At 38.7% G+C, this 18979-nt stretch overlaps 1 long non-coding RNA gene across 1 annotated transcript; it reads right to left on the bottom strand.

Moving 5' to 3' along the window:
* Positions 1–1064: 1064 nt before the first annotated feature.
* Positions 1065–16087, bottom strand: LOC117796275. Its single transcript, XR_004620650.1, has 4 exons — positions 15986–16087; positions 7664–7707; positions 5720–5821; positions 1065–1250 (listed from the first exon to the last, which is right to left on the bottom strand). It is a non-coding gene; the product is annotated as an uncharacterized LOC117796275 (long non-coding RNA).
* Between the last annotated feature and the right edge of the window lie 2892 nt (positions 16088–18979).

Genomic DNA, 18979 nt, shown 5'->3' on the forward strand with positions numbered 1-18979 from the left:
TTTCCAAAGATGTAGTTCAGGAACCCATTTGAAAAGAAATTGTGTATGCCAAAGCAGATGGAGTTTGGCTTAATTGTTGAAATAAATTGCCATATGGATTAAAACACAGCTGATTATTACATTAACACTAATGTTAATATGCTTCGTCATTCTGTTGTCATTGTAGCTACAGTTGTCACCAGACTTTAATCAATATGTTTATAAGGGAACTCAAATTGTCGAATTTGGGACCAAAGGAGATTTCATAGATTTAGATTATCTAGTCATTTTACAAATGAGAACACTGAGGCTTACAGAGGATAAATGATTTGTATAAAGGCGTACTCCCTACAAGTTGAAAATGAAAGGTATTCTGAAACCATAGGGCATATATGGGCAAGGCATTCATAAAAAGTAAGGCCATTATGACTCAAGATAAAAAAAATAACACTATTGCAAACGAGCATGACAGGAGGTCTTGTGCAATTAGATGAAGAGGACGTGAAGCCTAATTTGACAAGATTCTTTTTCATGCTTAGCATCTCTTAGTTAACACCCAAGATATTATATATGTTCTCTTCTTGAACTTTTGCGGTGATTTCTCACTTAGTGCCTTCTTCCCAGGGCATTCTCAATATAAAATAAAAGCCATTGTGGCTGATAGAAGGAAAACACAAATAAGCCACAGGATATGGTGGGGGGTGGGGAATGGGGCACAGGAACAAAGAGATATTTCCCATTTCCAGGTGTGGTTAGTGGCGTTTTTTTCCTCTTCGTTTTTCTCATAACTGTTGATCCTTCCCTGGTCCTCTTTTCTCTGTAAAGTGGGAAATGAATGGGAATTGATCTGAAAAGCTATTTCAAAAGTTATTACAGGATTGTCAGTAATCCTCTAAACCTAACCTCCATCCCTACTGCCACCCCTATACCCAACACACAAACCCTTTGAAAAGACAGTGTTGGAAGTCTGAAGTGAGAAAACAGTAAGCCAGTGGCCACCCCCTACCCCGCCCCAGCTCAAGGTCAGTGACCCAGAAACAAGTGAGAGGAGGCCTCCAAATTCTGTGAAAGTAATTGTACAGGTGCATTGAATGGCTGCTTCGTTTCATGATGTGTGTTTCATCCTAGCACAACAAACTTTTAAAAGATGTCCAAATCCTTTCATTTTCTCTGGATACTGCCCCTGACAGAGTCCTCTGGTACAGTACTTGTCACCTTTAATTCCTTTTTTTGTTTTTTTTTTTTTTCTATCCCTGCTCATTCGTCAGCTCCTGGGAAAAAAAAAAAAAAAAAAAAAAAAAAAAAGCCATTATTTATGCAACCCTGTGCCTAACACACAATAGGAAATCAGTAACTGTTATTGCATGAATCTAACATTAATTGAGCTCCTGAGTTCTAAATGGTAGACACCGTGTGTTTATGAGTTTGTGTCTGCTGAGTATTTGTTATGTATGAGTTAGGGTACAAGTCAAGTTGCTATAACAAAGAGACCCAAAAATATAGTGGCATGTTTAAGAAGATAGTTTCTTTTTCCCTCACATAGCAGACCAGTGGTAGGCAGTGGTCCAGCATGGGTAAGGAGGCACGATCTGCAAAGTCATCCCAGGACCCAAGCTAGTGGGTTACCTCTGCCATCTTTAACCTGTGGCTTCCATCTCTTGTTCTGAGGCTACCCTACTTCCCAGCCTGGAGGAAAAAATGAGAGGGGGAAAGAGTGGACAGCAAGCAGCTTTCTTAGCACACGTTTTGTCCATTTGTGTCACATTTGCCCATAATACTGCCACATGACCACACCTTAGGTGCAAAAAAAGGCAGGGAAATTAGTCTCAGGCTGGACAGCTGTGAGCCCAGATAAAACTCAAATGTGTGTAGGTGGGGGAAGGGGAAAGGTCTATTAATAAAACAAATAAGAGAAAATGGATGTTGGGGGACTAACTGTCTCTACTACAGTGAGTTTTGGAGGAAAAAGAAACAGAGAAAATACACTTCACAAAAATATAAACAATTAATAGGGATAAGAGCTGTATTGGTTAGATTTTTCTGCCCCAAACTTAGCACTTAAAATATTTATTTGCTCACAGTTCAGTGGACTAGCAATTTGGGCTCGGCTCAAATTGGGATGGTTTATTCTGGTCCATGTGTTTGTTGTTGGTCAGGCTCAATCATGTGTCAGGGGGCCGACACGAGCATTACTGGCATGTCTGGTAGTCGGCTGGCTGCTGGCAGAGTCAAAGGAGGCAACTGGCCAGATGCGACTCATCAGCCAGCAGGTAAGTTTGTTGACAGGCCAGTGGCCACAGGTCTCCCAAGAGCAGCAAGGGAGGGCCCTGTGCATGGAAATTTCCAGGCTCTGCTTGTGTCATGTATGCTAATGTTTTATTGGCAAAGCAAGTCATGGGGCCAAGTTCGGATCCAAGACATAAAGAACAGATACCAGCTTCATGGGAGTTGCAAAGATACATCAAAGGGACATGCACATAGGAAGAAAAAGAATTTCTGACCATTTTTGCACACATCTACTACAGAAGCTAGACTCAAAGTACACATACACACACGCACACACACACAAGTATCACACAGAACATTCTGCAAAGCTTTAAAATTGTTCTAAAATTGTTAGCAAAATTTTGTAAAAGGGATAATTAAATATATATTATCTGTAGCATCGTGAAAAGTACAAATCTAAGTATAATGAACCATTTTCACTCTCTAAGAAGTAAAATAAGCTCTTTAATAAGAGTATTAGAGAAGCATTATGAAAACAAAAATAACTCAACTTTCTGGGTAATGAGAGTCATACACCCCAAAAAGAATATCTTTTGAGCTCAGTGAATAAAATAGCCCTAACAAAACTTAGAGAACACTTCATGTATCCCCTCATTTAACTTTCTAATTCAATGCCGCAGCCTTTATTGTGTGCCTACTGCATACTAAGCCCTGTGGTAACTGTGTAAAGACAAAGAATACCGTAATAGTATGAGTTTGGACATTTTTTATATCTTTTTTCTTGTTAAATCTTTAATAACATGAGTTTGGTGAAAGTATTTCCATTTTTTTTTTTTTTTTTGACAGAGTACCAAATGAGAAGGGTAACTTACTGAAACTATCCAAGGATACAGTGGCAGACTCCAGGACAGAATCCAGAGCTGCCTTTGCTGAGGCACATGGAGAAGGAGGCCAGCAGGACAGAAGCGGGCTAGATGGGGACATGCCTAATTTTAGAAATGTATAGATGCAAAAATGGGATCATAAAGTACTAGATGGAAGTAGTAAATTTAACCCTATGTGATTAGCATTATAGTATGCTTCTAGAAGCCTCCCATCTCACTCAGAATAAAATCCAGAGTCCTTACTATGCTCTAAAAGGGCCTGAAAAACCTAGCTACTCCTCTCACCCCATCTACCATTTCCTTTTCCCTCTGTCTGCTCCCACCACCCTGCCTCAGTGCTGTTCCCCAACACCACCAAGATCTCTCACTCAGAGCTTGTCACTTCCTGTCCCCTCTGGCGGGACCACTTTTCCTTCCCACGTCTCTGCAAGCCTTCCCTCAAATCTCCACCTTACTAAGGAGGCCCTTCCTGACATATTATATGAAACACAGCCTTCCCTCGACTACTCATTCTGCATTTAATGAGTTCTCTTCTTCATTCTTTGTACTTATCATCACCTGACTTCATGTGTATTTATTGTCTGTCTCCCCTACTAAATATAAGTTCTTTAGGATGTGATCTGTTTTTGTTGGCTGTTTCATCCGTAGTACCTAGGAGAGTGTCTGGCATACAGTAAGTGGTCAGTTAACACTTGCTGAATGAATTATCTTTTATTTACATACATTATGTATTATATGATGTATATACACCTATGCAGATAGATAGATAGATATGTGTAGGTGTACATACTCACATATGTCAGTGGGGAATAACTGCTACACTGTGGTTCTAGGATTCATTAACAGTCTCTTTTCACCAGGGTATCACTGTCACTCGAAAACTGTTAACTTTGTTTCTACCTGATTCTGATCTCCTTTTGTTATTCTGTTGCAGTATTCACGGATTGGTTTCTGATTTGTATTTTGCACAGATTCATGAATTTCACCTTCTTTTGTCAAACCAGGTATAACTAATTAAAGAGAATCCCCATGACCTTCAATTGCTTACAATGCATTCTTTCAAGCAAAGAGAATATCTGCCCTGCAATACATAGGTGCTGTCTACAATAGTTATTTCTTTTGATCCAGATGGTCCCTTTCCTATTTGCTATGACACAAACCCCGACGATGAAAAACAGTGCTCTCCACACCACAGATGCTGCATTACAAAATGCCCCCCCACAAAATTCCTGCTACGCAGTATCTACTGCACATATATAATGAAGAGGTTTAAATGCATCTTTCAATAGTTGGGTTCCTGTAAGTAAAGGAAGCCTTTCAGAATAATTATTGCTTGGAAGCCTCTCCCCCAATAAATAAAAGCTATTTGTTGTGTGATTGTTTTCTGCTTCTCAAGCATCGCTCCCTTAAACATGTGGGAACACAAGCTCCTGGCTTCCTCGCTCACTGAGGGCTTGCCATTGAACTCTTCCATGATTAGATACACGTGGGCCACTGAGCACAGGTAGATCACCATACGGAGAACACCACAGGAGCTGGGAGGGTGGACAGAAAGAACCATAGCAGGGAGGAAAAAGAAATGATGGACACGTAGGAGAGTTTATAAGACAGCACCTACCTTCCCAGCTCTCAATTCTAGCCCTCCTCTTTATCCCAACAAACACTTCTCCAATTTAGACCCTTATAATCTCTTACTAGACTATTCCAATAGCCGTTAAATGTTCTCCCTGACTTCAATTTCCCTTTCCTCTACTTTCTCCTTAACAGAACCATCTGAGACTTTTTCCTAGTTCACAAATGGGATGATATCGCTTCAATGACCACCTTCAGTGCTTCCTAATACCGGTAGCGTCAGCCCCATACTCCTCAGCAAAGCATTAAACCCCTTACTGATCTCATCCCAGGTCACTCTCCCAGCTTCATCTCTCGGCACACACCCTCACTCAGCATCAACACTGAAGCTAAAAAGAGCTACACAGCAGGTACTTTCTGGGTTTTTTTCACTGACTCTTTTTATTCTTTCTATTAAGAAACCCTTCCCTTGATAGCCAGCTCAGTCCTCCTGGCCCGGACAATATTGACCTGACTCATGAGACCTTCCTTGGTCCTTTCAGTAGGAATTAATTGCTCCTTCCTCTGTGTTCCATCAGGTTCTTCAATTTCTTCTCTACTGAATATATATCATACTCTTCCTTGTTATTTGATATATGCCTTAATCTCCTCCAGTAAATTGCAGGCTCTTTAAAAATGTATTCATCTCCATATCCCTTATGGGGCTTATACCCTGCTAGGCATGATTTCAAATGCTGCAGGCGTGTTAGTCATTTTTTAATCCTCCTAATAACCGTACAAAGTAGATCCTTTTTATCCCCATTTCTCAAATAAGTAGAACTAGGTACAGGCAAGTTAGGTAATTTGCCTACCTTCCCGGAGCTAGCATGTGCGGGAGCTGGTCAAACTGACCCCAGAGCCCACGTACTTCAACACTACACTATGCATATATTTAAATGTATTCAAAGAAAGCGTTTAAATAGTTCCAAAAACTAATAGAAAATGCTATAAAAGAAGGTGATAGGAATATCAGTGAGAAACTCAGACTCAAAAAAGCCCAGAGAAGTTAAGCTGCTTACCCGAGTTCACACAGTGAGTAACTGGCAGAAACAAAATGAAATCTGGGTCTCCAGAGGCTGGCCTAGTGTTCTTTAAACTAGATCATGGCTGCCATGTGGTTCCTGTGGAGTGATTGGGCAACAAAAAAAAGAGAAGAGAAACATAATTGAGTCTCATGTAATTGTAAAAAGTAATGAGAAACTCAGGTAAAGATGGATCTCAAGATACTACAAGCAAACTCTAATAAACACATCTCTGCAGATAAATGTTCTTAAGCTCTAAAATGCAAAAACCTAAATCCATGAATCCAAGTAAATGCAAAATGCAAATGGACAGAACCTAAAAAACAATAGCAAACTCTTTTTTAGGTACTTACCATATGTTGGAAGCTGTGTTAGCCCTTGATCTAACTTAATCGTCACAACTAACCCATCGTTGTTATTATTAGCCTCATTTTACGGAGGAGGGAACAGTCTCTGAGAAACTGAGTGACTTTCCGAAGGTCACAGAGAGGGTAAGAAGTAGCCGTGGGATGCATATTCCCAATGAGTGTAATTTTTCAGAAAATGAAGTTTATTCCTTGAAGTCCTAAAGCCATTTTGGATTTCAATGCTCTCATATGTCATACACCCTCTCTTGCCTTCCAAGAGAAAGAATTGGAATATATTTTAATCTTTTACATGGTTCCCAAAATCATCATCATGTGTGTTCCTACATCCCAGCAACCTTCACAATCATTGTAAAGAGGCAATTATCCTACAATACCTTTTTAAGGCATGTGTTACTAGTGTCTCACAATAAAGGGTCTTTAAATTTCTTAGTTTTCTTAGTCCCTTTGCCTGCCTTTGTAGTTTTCCCATCCCTTCTCTCATCAAAAAACAGCAACTGTTATTTCTTGCAGTTATATGCCTTCATACCACCTCTTCCTGCCATGAGATGGGAAACTTTGTTAGAATTTGGTAGAACTTCAGAGCTTTAAAATTTAAATGAAGGGCTGAGATACTAGACCACAGGTAAAGTTCCTGAGCCACAGGGAAGCCATACATTTTCCCCCTTACTCATCAAACCCCTTTCTTTAGCTGTATCCTGATCATTTAAATGCTAGACAAATTCTGGGGGCTTGGTGGGAGTTGGACGTGACCATATAATGTTTCTATGATAGACTTAACAGGAAGAATAAAAATGAAACCATTTTAAAGTAAATATAATAAGATATTCTAATAGGATCAGATTGTAAAAATTCAAATGTTTTTATTCTGTATTAAATATTAGAGAGGCGATATGGTAAGAACCTGGACTATAGACCTAGAAATATCTAAGGATACAATCTCTCTCCACTGCTTTCTGACAATTGACTTTGGGCAAGTTATTTAATTGTCTCTGAGCTTCCATTTTTTTATTTTCACATCTTAAATTGTGGATAATGATAAAACCTATCTCATAAAATATGTAAAGTACCTGATATATAACAGTTAGCTTTAAAATCCCATATAATAGAGTGGAGATCATATTTTTATTACTTGAACTTAAAATACATTTAGCCTTAAAGTTACATTCATGGTCTAGAATTTATCACTCATAATTATATAGCACAAAAGTTAAAGAATTCATGTGGTCATCTTAGAAATTCTAAAGCTAGCAGAGTTTTATCTTCAGAGTGTCTATATGGCTTGAATTTACCAATAATCATTTGAGCCAGATGGCTTAAATTCAGTAGTTTCTTACTAAATATCTGTTGGATGAATGGATGGATGGATGGATGGATGGATGGATGGATGAAAAGAAATGCCAACACTTGGACACAAAGTTAATATTTAAAGAGGATGGACTATGGATGAATGCATGTGTTTGTGTGTGTGTGTGCACATGTGTGTGTGTGTATGTATCCACATCTGCTAAGAAAATTATTCTAACTAGATTAGAAGCATCATTTAATACAAGAAGATTAATTTAGCAATACCTACTTGGACTTGACCTTGAAGTATGAAGGGTCCTCAGAAACATGGAACTGGAGGAAAGAGGAGAAAAAGCAGGTAAAGTAACAATGGAGGTGGGGATAGCACAGAACCTGGTCCAGCTCCAAAGACTGGCCCAGGGAAAGGCAGCTGGATAGTCTAAGGCTTAGAATCCAGGGGATACAACAAATATGGCACGATTCAGGAAACCATTGCTCCTGGGTGGTCAGGTCTTACAGATAGAGTACATAGAAATGGCCAATTCCAAAAGGAGTACAGCAGAGAATCTCAGAAATGGAAGAAGACAGTAATGGCAGTCCTGGGAGATTTTCCCATTCCCTACAGAGTTGGGGCCTGCAGTCTGTTGTACCAGGATGGTGCCCAGCCCTCAGAAAAAGAGACTGCAAGGACCCAAACAGGCTGGTATTTGGGGCCAGAGAGCCAGAGGAAATGGGCAGAGAGATACATGGCTGACACTCTTGTGGCTAAGGCAGAAGCTTAAGGGAACAAAGGTGCCAGACCAGGTAAAAGAGAGAGTAGTAAATAATATATAGCTCTAACCATGTGACAACAAAACAGTTGCCATCCCAAGTCTAACTTAAGGAGAAGATTCAAGGAAGCAATGGAGCCCAGCGCCCATGGCTGGGCTGAGTCCCGGATCCCAGGTCCCAGGGTGAGACTCATTTTCAAGTCCTCCTAAATAGTGAAAATGAGGCTATATGTCTGCCTCACTCAATATTAGCTTTAGAATCAGGAATAGCTAGTGGGGGGGGGGTGTGAATCAACAGCCCTAGTTACAAAAAACAGGGAAGGCAGAAGCAAGAGAAACAATGCTGATAATATGTTTCTGTTGAGAACACATTTTGAAAAGCTGCTTGAGGGCAGAAACCAAGTCTTCTTTATCTCTTCATATCTTATGTCACAGGGTCGCAAGGTTGGTGGGCACTATAGCTAATCCTCAGCAAAAGCTAAAACTCATCTGTACTCATAGGTACAAATTAAAACCTCCAGGCACTATTTAATTGTAACGAGCACCGCTCACCTTTTCTGTCCTGTGTGTCTGTAAACAAGTGTGTCCTGCCATATCCCCCTTGCTACTCAAAAATATTTTCACAGCTTCTAACCTCATATCTATCTGGGCCCTGACTGCTTTTCAGAGGAAAGTGTTAATTACTTCCACAGGATTTATCTGTTAATCTTAAACCCTATTTTCAAAGGTATTTTGACTCATATGGACTAGAGCTCTGAGCTTCTGCATAATTTTCTCTTCATAATAGCTCCAAATTGAATTAAACAAACATTTGCTTAGCCACTACCCTGGGGATTCGATGAAAGGATACAAAGGAATAGCAAGTGCTTGGAGCAAATATGATTATGACAGGGTCCCTGTCCTCAAGAAGCTTTAAAACAGTCAGAGAAGCAAATACAAATAATGAAATATGCTAAAGCTGAATGAAAAACCACAATAACACAGATGCAGAGAATATGGAAGCAGAAGCAATTAATTCCAACTTAAAGTGTAAATATTACTAATTACAGTATCACCTCCCCTGTGCATTTTCTGGACCCTGAAACAAACTGCACTACTCTCTTCTCCAAAACTCTAGTATTTATTCCAACCTCAGAAGGAACTTTCTTAGACTTTCTACCATCTCAGTTAGATGTCCCCCATTCTCCAAGTAGTCTGAAAATTGATGGAAGACCTTTGTGTCTCTGGTACACGTCCTTGGACATAAAGGACATTTAATCTCCATTTTTTGAATTGAACAAAAATACACATGCGCACACACACACAATAAATGCCTGTTGTTTGAGGAGATAATGATTATTCTTAATACTGTGATTCCAAAATACTCCCCCCAAGCATCCATGATTAACATGTTGAATTAGAGATGGTTCATATACCACTAGCTTCAAAACAACTGCTTCAGCTATTTTTAATAAAGAAAATTACAAAATCATTATTCAATTTTCTGATGTAGCAGCACAAATAATTTAGGCAAAATCTAAACAAAACACTACTTTAAGATATATAATGTCAATATCTCTAAAATGAAATTTCATTTACATCTAAGCATAAAAATATTCAATAAAGTTATAAGCAAAAACAAAAACCCACTTTTTGCAGAGGACAATAACTATATTACTAGATTTTTGGTTACTGGTGTAGACCAATATTTAAATTCATTAAAAAGAAAAGGCAACAGTGTAAGTCATGTATATTAATTAAAAATAATTAAAATCTTGAAATCAGGACCAAATCTGGAACACTGAAACCAATAAATGCATAATTTCCAGTAGAGTATTCTCCTCTAAGTCACAGAATACAGATGACTTTTGAGGTAAACATTCCATTATAAACAGACAAATATTGCTGACCCTTACCATTGTAAACCTCTTTCCCAGGCCACACTTCCCATTGGGAATCCAAGGGCTGTCATTCAGTTCCCACCTCCAGAGTTCTTAGATCTCCAATCTTTACAAGTTTTTTCCCCAAAGATTTTGATAAACAAGGATGGTTGTATAAATTACTTTCCTCTTAATAGACTATGATAGGGCTAGAGGCCCTAATAAACCCGTGTTGGAAGAAAAAAAGAAAAGAAGGAAGAAAGAAAAGAAAGGAAGTCAACGTGAAAAGAAGGAATTCTGGCAAGAAGAGAGGAAGTGAAGGAAAGAGGGAGGGAGAATGAATTCCATTTTATCCAAAGCATTTAAAATTTTCCTAATGGCTTATAGTAAATTGGGAAAATTTATTCAAGAAAAATTTAATTTTTGGTGGCTCAGTTGGTTAAGTGTCCAGCTCTTGACTTCAGCTCAGGTCATGATCTCAGGGTTGTGAGATTGAGCCCCATTGAGTCCTGCATTGTGCTCTGCGCTCAGTGGGGAGTCTGCTTGGCATTCTTTCTCTCCTTCTCCCTCTTCCTTTCCCTTGGCTCTCTCTTTCTCTCAAATAAATATATAAATCTTAAAAAAAAAGAAAGAAAGAAAGAAAGAAAGAAAGAAAGAAAGAAAGAAAGAAAGAAAGAAAAACTTAACAAATCTTGGTAAGAGCAGCAAGAATCCATGGCATTTGAGCTACAACCTGCTCATTCACTCTACACCCAGCTCAGTGCAACAGAAGTTCAACTCTAGGTAACTACAGCCATGAAGATGGGGCAAGAAGGGAAGAAGGGAGGGAGGGAGCATGATGGTTAATTTCATGTGTCAACTTGACTAGGCCACAAAGTGCCTAGCTATTTGATCAAATATTATGCTGGGTGTCTCTGTGTGGGTGTTTTTTAGACGAGATTAACATTTAAATCAGTAGATTGAGTAAAGCAGATTGCCCTCCCTAATGTGAGCGGTCCTCATCTAATCAGTTGAAAGCTTGAATAGAACAAAAAGGCCGACCCTCCCCCAAGTAAAGAAAGATAAAGTAGTTTATACAGTATAGTGAATTTGAGAGTTCCACTTGAATGGTTAAGTAACATTTCAATAATGGGAATACAATTTTCATCTTTGTTAAATTGATACTGAAGTTATCATTTATTTTATGATACCATATCCATCCTTTCTTTGTTACTGATTTTAAGAATTAGACTTGATTTAATTCTGCACCATTTAAATCTTCTAGACTCAAGTACTAAATTAAAACCAAGTTCTGCTTAAAACGTTGGTATCCCATCAAACACCCAATAATGAGGCCCCAGCAAAAGAGAGAACTCAGGTAAGGCGGACCCTTGGAAATGGGGCATTCGTGTTCTACTCAATCCTGGAAAGATCCCCATCCTTGCTGCTGCATAGAGTGCAGGGTCTCCTGAGATCAATTTGGAGACCTTTGGAATACAGAATAAAGAACACTAACCCATGGGATATTAGTCTCCTATTTCAGATAAACACGAAGTAGGGAGGTTCCGTGGACCCCTCTGCAAAATTCACACACACAAACACACCTAATGAAAAAGCAAGGATTGGATGCCATTACATGGAGGACACAAAATGACCATTTCCTTCAGTTGGGGAAATTGAAAGAACTTATTAAAAGATAATAATAAAACCACCCAGTTACATTAAAAAGATAAATATACATTCATGCACTCCCTTAGTCCTTTCTCCCAGATATAGACAAAGAAATGGGAGGAGGTATGAAAAAGGAGATTCCATATTTTTCCCCACATCGGGTCTTTTAAGTTCCACTTTGATCTGAAAGGAAAGGTATGTGATGGGGGTGGAGAGAAGAAGGAGATGAGATTAAAATCAATTTTAAGGAGAACTCCTACAATAGTAATGTGAAGATCTCCATGGGTCATCTCCCCAACAAAACCATAACTGGTGAAGTTTATTTTTTAAATAATGTAAAGTCTCTGTAAATTGTCCTAATGGCATATAACAAATGGAAAATTCATTCAAGAAAATCTAATCAATCTTGATAAGAACAGCAAGAATCAGTGGCATTTGAGCCATGACCCACTCCATCACCTCACACTCCAGCTCATTTCAATGGAAGTTGCATCATGAAAAGAGCAACCATAAGAGAGCTAGAATGAGTATACTAATACCAGATGAAATAGACGTTAAACAAAAATATGGTACTAGAGATAAGGAGAATCACTTTATAATAATAAATGTATCTCTCCATCAGTAAGATAAAGCATTTATAAACATATGTGTACCTAATAAGAGCGTCTCCAAAATACACAAGCAAAAAATGACTGATTGAAGGGAGAAATAGACAATTCAATCTTCAATACCGTACTTTCATTAGTGGATACAACAACCAGGCAGAAGATCAACAAATACATAGAAAAATCCATAACACTATAAATCAACTAGACCTAACAACAATAGAACATTCTACCCAATAAAAGCACAATATACATTCTTCTCAAGCACACATGGATCATTCACAAGTACAGACCATATGCTAGGTCATTAAAAAAAAAAAACTCAATAAAAATTAAAAGATTGAAAGGATACGAAGACTATTCTCAAACCACAATGGGATGAAGTTAGAACTCAATAACAGAAAAAAATTTTGAGAAATTCACAAATATGTGGAAATTAAGTAAGACCCTTCTAAGTTACCCATAGGTCAAAGAAGACATTGCAAGCAAAATTATAAAATATTTTGAGGAGATGAAAACAAAACAAAAAAGAATATAGCAAAATGTATAGGATACAATTAAAGTAGTGCTTGGGGAACAATGTTTACTAAAGCAGTATCTGGACGGAAATTATAATAAGTGTCTATCCTTTTAAAAAAAAGAAAGATCTCAAATCAATAACCCAACCTTCTACCTAAAGACACTGAAAAAAAGAAAAGAAAGCTAAATCTGAAGCAAGTAGAAGAAAGGAAATAATAAAGATTGGAACCAAAATAAAATAAATAGAGAATAGAAAAACAGTAGTGAAAACTGACAAAACCAAAAGTTGATTATTTGAAAAGATAACAAAATTGACAATCATTTAACCACACTATCAAGAAAAAGAAGACTCCAATTACTTGTCTCATAAATGAAACACGAAGCATTACTACCAACCTTATGTAAATTTAAAGGATGAGAAAGGAATACTATGAACAACTGTATACAATAAATTAGATAACTTAGGTGAAATAAACAAAATCCTAGAGAGACACAACCTAAAAAACCTGAAAACAGGGGCACCTGGGTGGCTCAGTCGCTAAGCATCTGCCTTCAGTTCAGGGCGTGGCCCCAGCGTTATGGGATCGAGTCCGAGTCCCGCATCAGGCTCCTCCGCTGGAAGCCTGCTTCTTCCTCTCCCCCTCCCCCTGCTTGTGTTCTCTCTCGCGCTGGCTGTCTCTCTCTCTCTGTCAAATAAATAGAAATCTTTAAAAAATAAAAAAAAATAAAAAACCTGAAAACAGATTCCCCAGTATGATCACTCTTCCATGATATGGAAGACCTTGGGCAAGTGGCTAACCTCTCCGAGCCTACCTCTCCACCTGGAAGGTGTGAATAATGCACCTCCCACCAAGTTCTTATCCAGAGTTCCTGCGATGATATATATCATATCTCCCACACCCTCCCAGGCTACAACAAGTATTCAATAGCTGCTAATTCTGATCGTCCTTTCTCCCTTCTTCATTCCCTCTTTACTTCTCCTGGTTCAATTCGGATCAAATATAAATAGACTCATAAATAGAATATTTCCATTCTTTGGTTGTTGTTGTTTTCATGAGTGAAATGAGGGAAGTTGGTCAAGTTTTCTTTTTTCTTTTTTTAATTACCAAGCTTGAAGGACTACAAAGTAACAGATGTGACCAATAGATCGCCACTTTTTCTAAGATTTTATTTATTTGTCAGAGAGAGAGAGCACAAGCAGGGGGAGCAGCAGGCAGAGGGAGAAGCAGGCTCCCCACTCAGCAAGGAGCCTGATGTGGGACTCAATCTCAGGACCCTGGGATCATGATTAAGCCAAAGATAGACACTTAACTGACTGAGTCAGCCAGGCATCCCAATAGATCACCATTTTTATACCAATTGTGAGTAATGAGTTTTGTCTTCCTGGAACACTGAGAAGTCCATCAAGAAGAAATACTATAGGCCTTGAACTCCCCATCTGCAAAATGGAAATAGTTATATTTAACCTACCTGCCAAACAATATTTTCATAAGAATCAGATGAGTTAGAAAATGTGAAATATTTAGAAAAAAATGTAAAGATATCATACTAACAATCTTCTTTGACCTATCTATATTCTTCACTCAGTGAGACACTGAATTTAAAACAATTAAGAAGTTCACGCATCCCTCCCACTTTCCACTCACACCTGCTCTAACTCAAGCCAAAAAAATTATCATTCCTTCTTAAATTGAATGAGGATTTTGTTTACTCTTCAGGAGAGTATTGCTGTGTTAGAGCAAGAGTAATAACTCATACACATTCCACTATGAGCATTTCTAAAATCTTCAAAGTTAGAACTAGGGAATTTACTGCAGCTTTAGGCAATGCCGAAGGTGCCCCACAGCAATAATTGATGCTCTGAAAGCACACACGGAGAAAAAAAAACCATCTGAATTCTTTCAAGTTGTTGCTCTTCAAATTTATGAAATATTGATAGAAAAATATAAATAGGTATTAATGCTGTTTTAGTAAAGATTCAGTCTGGTGGAGTCAGAGCATAATTTATTTCCAGCCTGCAGGAGTAACACTGGAGTTGCCACTGATTCTGCATTAATAGTTAGAAATGTGTTTTATTGGTCTCTGTGCTCCAGATTTCTCAGGCAGGAAATGAGCCCTGAGCTTCCAAAGCACATCTATGGAGGACACTGCTTAAAGACCTCAACTTCTATAGATCTGTCATGCTCACAAAATCATAGGCCAGAGACTCCATCCTGTCCTCTTTCCACTATTTTCCATTTGGTTGTGAGTCTTAGAAAACCCAATTGTCTGGGCATATACAGGAAATCTGAGGGTAATTGCGTATGTGGATTCATTAGGTGAAGGACATTAGGGCCATGGTTACTAATTCTCTTGGTCTTACTTAATGATCATGCCGTAGCTGCTAGAGCTCCAGACATCACATCTTTATTCCAGGCAAGATAACGGAAGATAGGGTGTAGAAGTAAAGCAGATGGTACTATATATTGTATCAAGAAAGCAAAGACCTTCTCTGAAATCTCAAGCAATATTTCCTACTTATGTATCATTGGCCAGAACAGCATTACATGGCCACCCATAGTTTCAGGGTTGTCTAAAAATGTGTTTACCTTTGCAACTTCTACGGAAGGAGGCAAGGGGAAATGAGTTTGAAATGCGTAGTAAGGAAGCTAACATAGCATCTATCTTACAAGCTCTAAATTAATATTTGATAGATGAATGAGATCATCAGAACTGATTCTTACCTCACTGGTAACTGGTAGAGAGTCAGAATTTTGTGACTTCTAGAAGTATTTTTGTCAGATCAAAATCAGGGTTCCCCACATGAAACTATAACTGGGGAAGGATACTAATATAGATAATATCCTGACACAAAAATTAGATAAATGGATGAATAGATAAGAAAGAGAGACACAGACAGACAGACAGAGATGGAGGATGTGTGTACATATATATAATAAAGAACACATATATTATTTACTAAACAAAATAAAACCTTTTTTGTTATCCAGCTCAGGCTCCCTAAACCACCCATCCTCTCCCACCCACCCTGCCCCACCAAACATACACAGACACACCAAATATACATCTCATTGAAAGTATACGGGAAACAAAAGTGTGGGAACGTTAAAGAGAGCCAGCACACCCCACACCTTGTACACATGTGTCTGTTTGGGGATGGGGTACAAAATAGACATGGGGAAGATGATTAGGAATTGTATCTATTTACCTCTCTGCTCCAGAATGTGGGAGATAATTTGCATCCAAAGAAGAGATGAGCTTCGGGATTGGCGCTGGCCTGAGTACAGCAGATGGCTCTGCTCAGCATGAATGGGCCTCATCCAATCTGTTGAAGGCCCAAACAGAACAAGAAGGCAGGAGAACTTTAGACAGCCTCTCTTGGCCTGACTATATGAGCTGGTCCACAGATCTCCTGCCCTCGACACCCTTGATTCTCAGGCCTTCAGACTTGGCCTGGAATCTACTCTATCAGCTCTCTAGCACCCAAGCTCCAAACTATACCCCTGCCTTTCTTGGGCCACCATTACCCCATGATCCAATCCTTATAATAAATAGAGATCCAGATACACATTTGGATATGTGGAGATGTAGACATAGATCTCCTACTGGTTCTATTTCCTGACTAATACACTGTACATGTATGATGCTTGAGATGAATAACAGCTCTGGCAGAGTAATAAGGAATTAGGCCCAAGTTATACAAAAGCATCTCAGGTCTTCCAATTGGTGGTCTCCATTCTCAACAGGAGACAATCATCACTACCACATCATTAAATCTCTCACAAGGGAGTTAGGAGAATTCTAGAAGCTCTGCTCACCCAATAGCCTCTAAGCTGGAAGCCGTCACATGCAATGTGTTGAAAACTCTGCCATGTGTACTAGCTTGAAAAGATGGGTCAGAGTGCAGGCCAATGTCAGGACAGGGGCGGTGCCTGTCTTTCTGACTGGAGCAGATCTAGCTCCGAGTCCACGCCTGCTGGATCCAGAAGGAGTGAACACCGCTTCTGTGAGATGTCATAAACGTTTGTTTCCCGCTTCTGTCTCTTTAGCGGGGACCTTGCTCATTCCCCAGGAAGCTGTAGACCACTCCTGGGAGGCCAGACACAAATCTGGGACTACACAGAGTTCTCTTTCTTTCTCTTTCTCTCTTTTTCTCTCTTTCCCTTCTTTTCTTCCTTCCTTCCCTTCTTTCTCCTTTCAAATTTAGGTTTGTATTGAGAATCCATACCAGTTTTCTGTGAGCTGGCCCTGATCTGAGGCCTAAACTATGGGAAATTCTGATCCAAGCAAACAAGAAAATCTCTGACCAATCAAAATAAGCAAAGCCATATCTAGCCTTTATAAAGTAATCAAAATATAGACTACTTTGCCAGTAAAATAAATCTCAGTGGGTTAGAATATTGAAATACCTATTCAGTCGCCTCAAATAAGTCTCTCCTCCTTTGTGACATGGAACTCAGTGCTGTAAGAACTTTGGTCAAAAACAAGTCAGCAAGGTCTCAGAATAGAAGGGTAGATAATGTTAGCTATATCATAAATGCAGCAGTGACTGGGGATACATCTTCAAGCCTCGATCCGTATGACTGCATTTTAAAGAATATGTGCGTATATGATCTGTTTACGTTTAGCTCTCTTTTTATCGTCCAAAATTTCACCATTAAAAATTTAGTCATTTCATATATGTTGCCCAGTCCCCTCATTGAACAGATAACTATTTCTGAAAGAATTAACATATTAAGTGGCTAAGGAAGCATGAGTAGGCTAAAAGTGAGCTAGAAACTGGAGGTGGAATGCAACAAAGACCCATCCCCAAGGGTTTACCCTAGGGTGTTTTTTAATTAGGTTTCAATTTTTGCAAATGAAAAGTAATTAAAATAGAAATCTAGTAAAGGCTTCCATCAAATATTAGAAAAATGAAAAAAAAGAGCATTCACAGTGATATTTGATTAGCATTTTCATTACCAAGTTTCTTTATCCTCGTCTACAAATGTCAGCATATAAACGGGGCCTCTTTGGTTTTGCTTTCTTTCATAGCTTCATGTTTTAAGCCCAGAAAATCTGGCCATTAGAAATTTATTTTTAAATGGATTAACTGCTCTCCCAGGAGCGATCTTTAAACTTTTCCATCTATATTTTGATAAAACTTCACATGAAGTCAATAACAAATTAGAACATAAATATTTAAGCAGCTCAAAGATAAAATGAGAGCTTCTCGCTTTCTCTCTTTTTTATGTTGCTGGTAATGTGCCAAGCAGAGGGGAATTAAGGGTCTTGGGGAATATGTCGAAAGTCTTTGCTTGGGCAAACAAGAAAAACCAAGCAAAAGGTCACTAATCTGAGAGAGGTTGGTGTCACCTTGGAGTTGATCTCATTCACTTCAGGAATCCCTAATATTCTCAAACAGCTACCTAGAAGTCTTTAGTGCAGGAAGAAGTACACTACTAATTTTTCTGTGGAGCCTCAGCCCTTAATGAAGTGTGTGTGTGTGTGTGTGTGTGTGTATTTTAATGCAGGAAAAAGTGCACTAATAATTTTTCCATGGGGCTTTTGGCCTTAATGAAGCCTTGCTATTAAAACTCTGCTATTTTTTTTTAATGTACAGGAAATTCTATTTATTTTCAAAGGACACCTAAAGAAGAAAAGCGTTCTTCACTTTAAAAGCAAACCAGGTGAAATAAGGAGCAGAAGGAGTATCCCCCATCAAAAGAAACAAAGAATCAGTGAAATGAATGTATGCTAATATATGCAAAGACGATTTCAGGAAGTGATGAACTTAAACAGATAACCCCCCCCCAATACACTACTCATTTGCTAAAAATCGCTCTGAAAATACTGTTTACTGGGATCACCTGTGCATGGAGATTGTCTATCAAGTAGTGGATCTTATCTGTTCTGTGTGCCGAGATAAGATCTCCTGCCAGAGAGGATTTTTCTCAAGCTTTCATGGTAATTGTAGATATTTGATTGCAAATCAGAATGTTTGTTCTACCTAATGAACAAAAGCACTGGATTAGTCATAGTTGGTATTAAAAGTTGTTTTTGTTTACAGCATGGTTGAGACTTTAATATTCTCTGAGCACTCAAAGAACATTTTCAAATGTCATATTTGCAGCACATGCAAATAGTTCCCACTTTGAGTGAGCTGGAAACTAACAAATTAAGTCTCTGCCTGCCTTTGACTAACAAGAGAGCATCTCCACAC

The sequence above is a fragment of the Ailuropoda melanoleuca genome, chromosome 15, assembly GCF_002007445.2.
Source record: "Ailuropoda melanoleuca isolate Jingjing chromosome 15, ASM200744v2, whole genome shotgun sequence".
Taxonomy (NCBI): domain Eukaryota; kingdom Metazoa; phylum Chordata; class Mammalia; order Carnivora; family Ursidae; genus Ailuropoda; species Ailuropoda melanoleuca.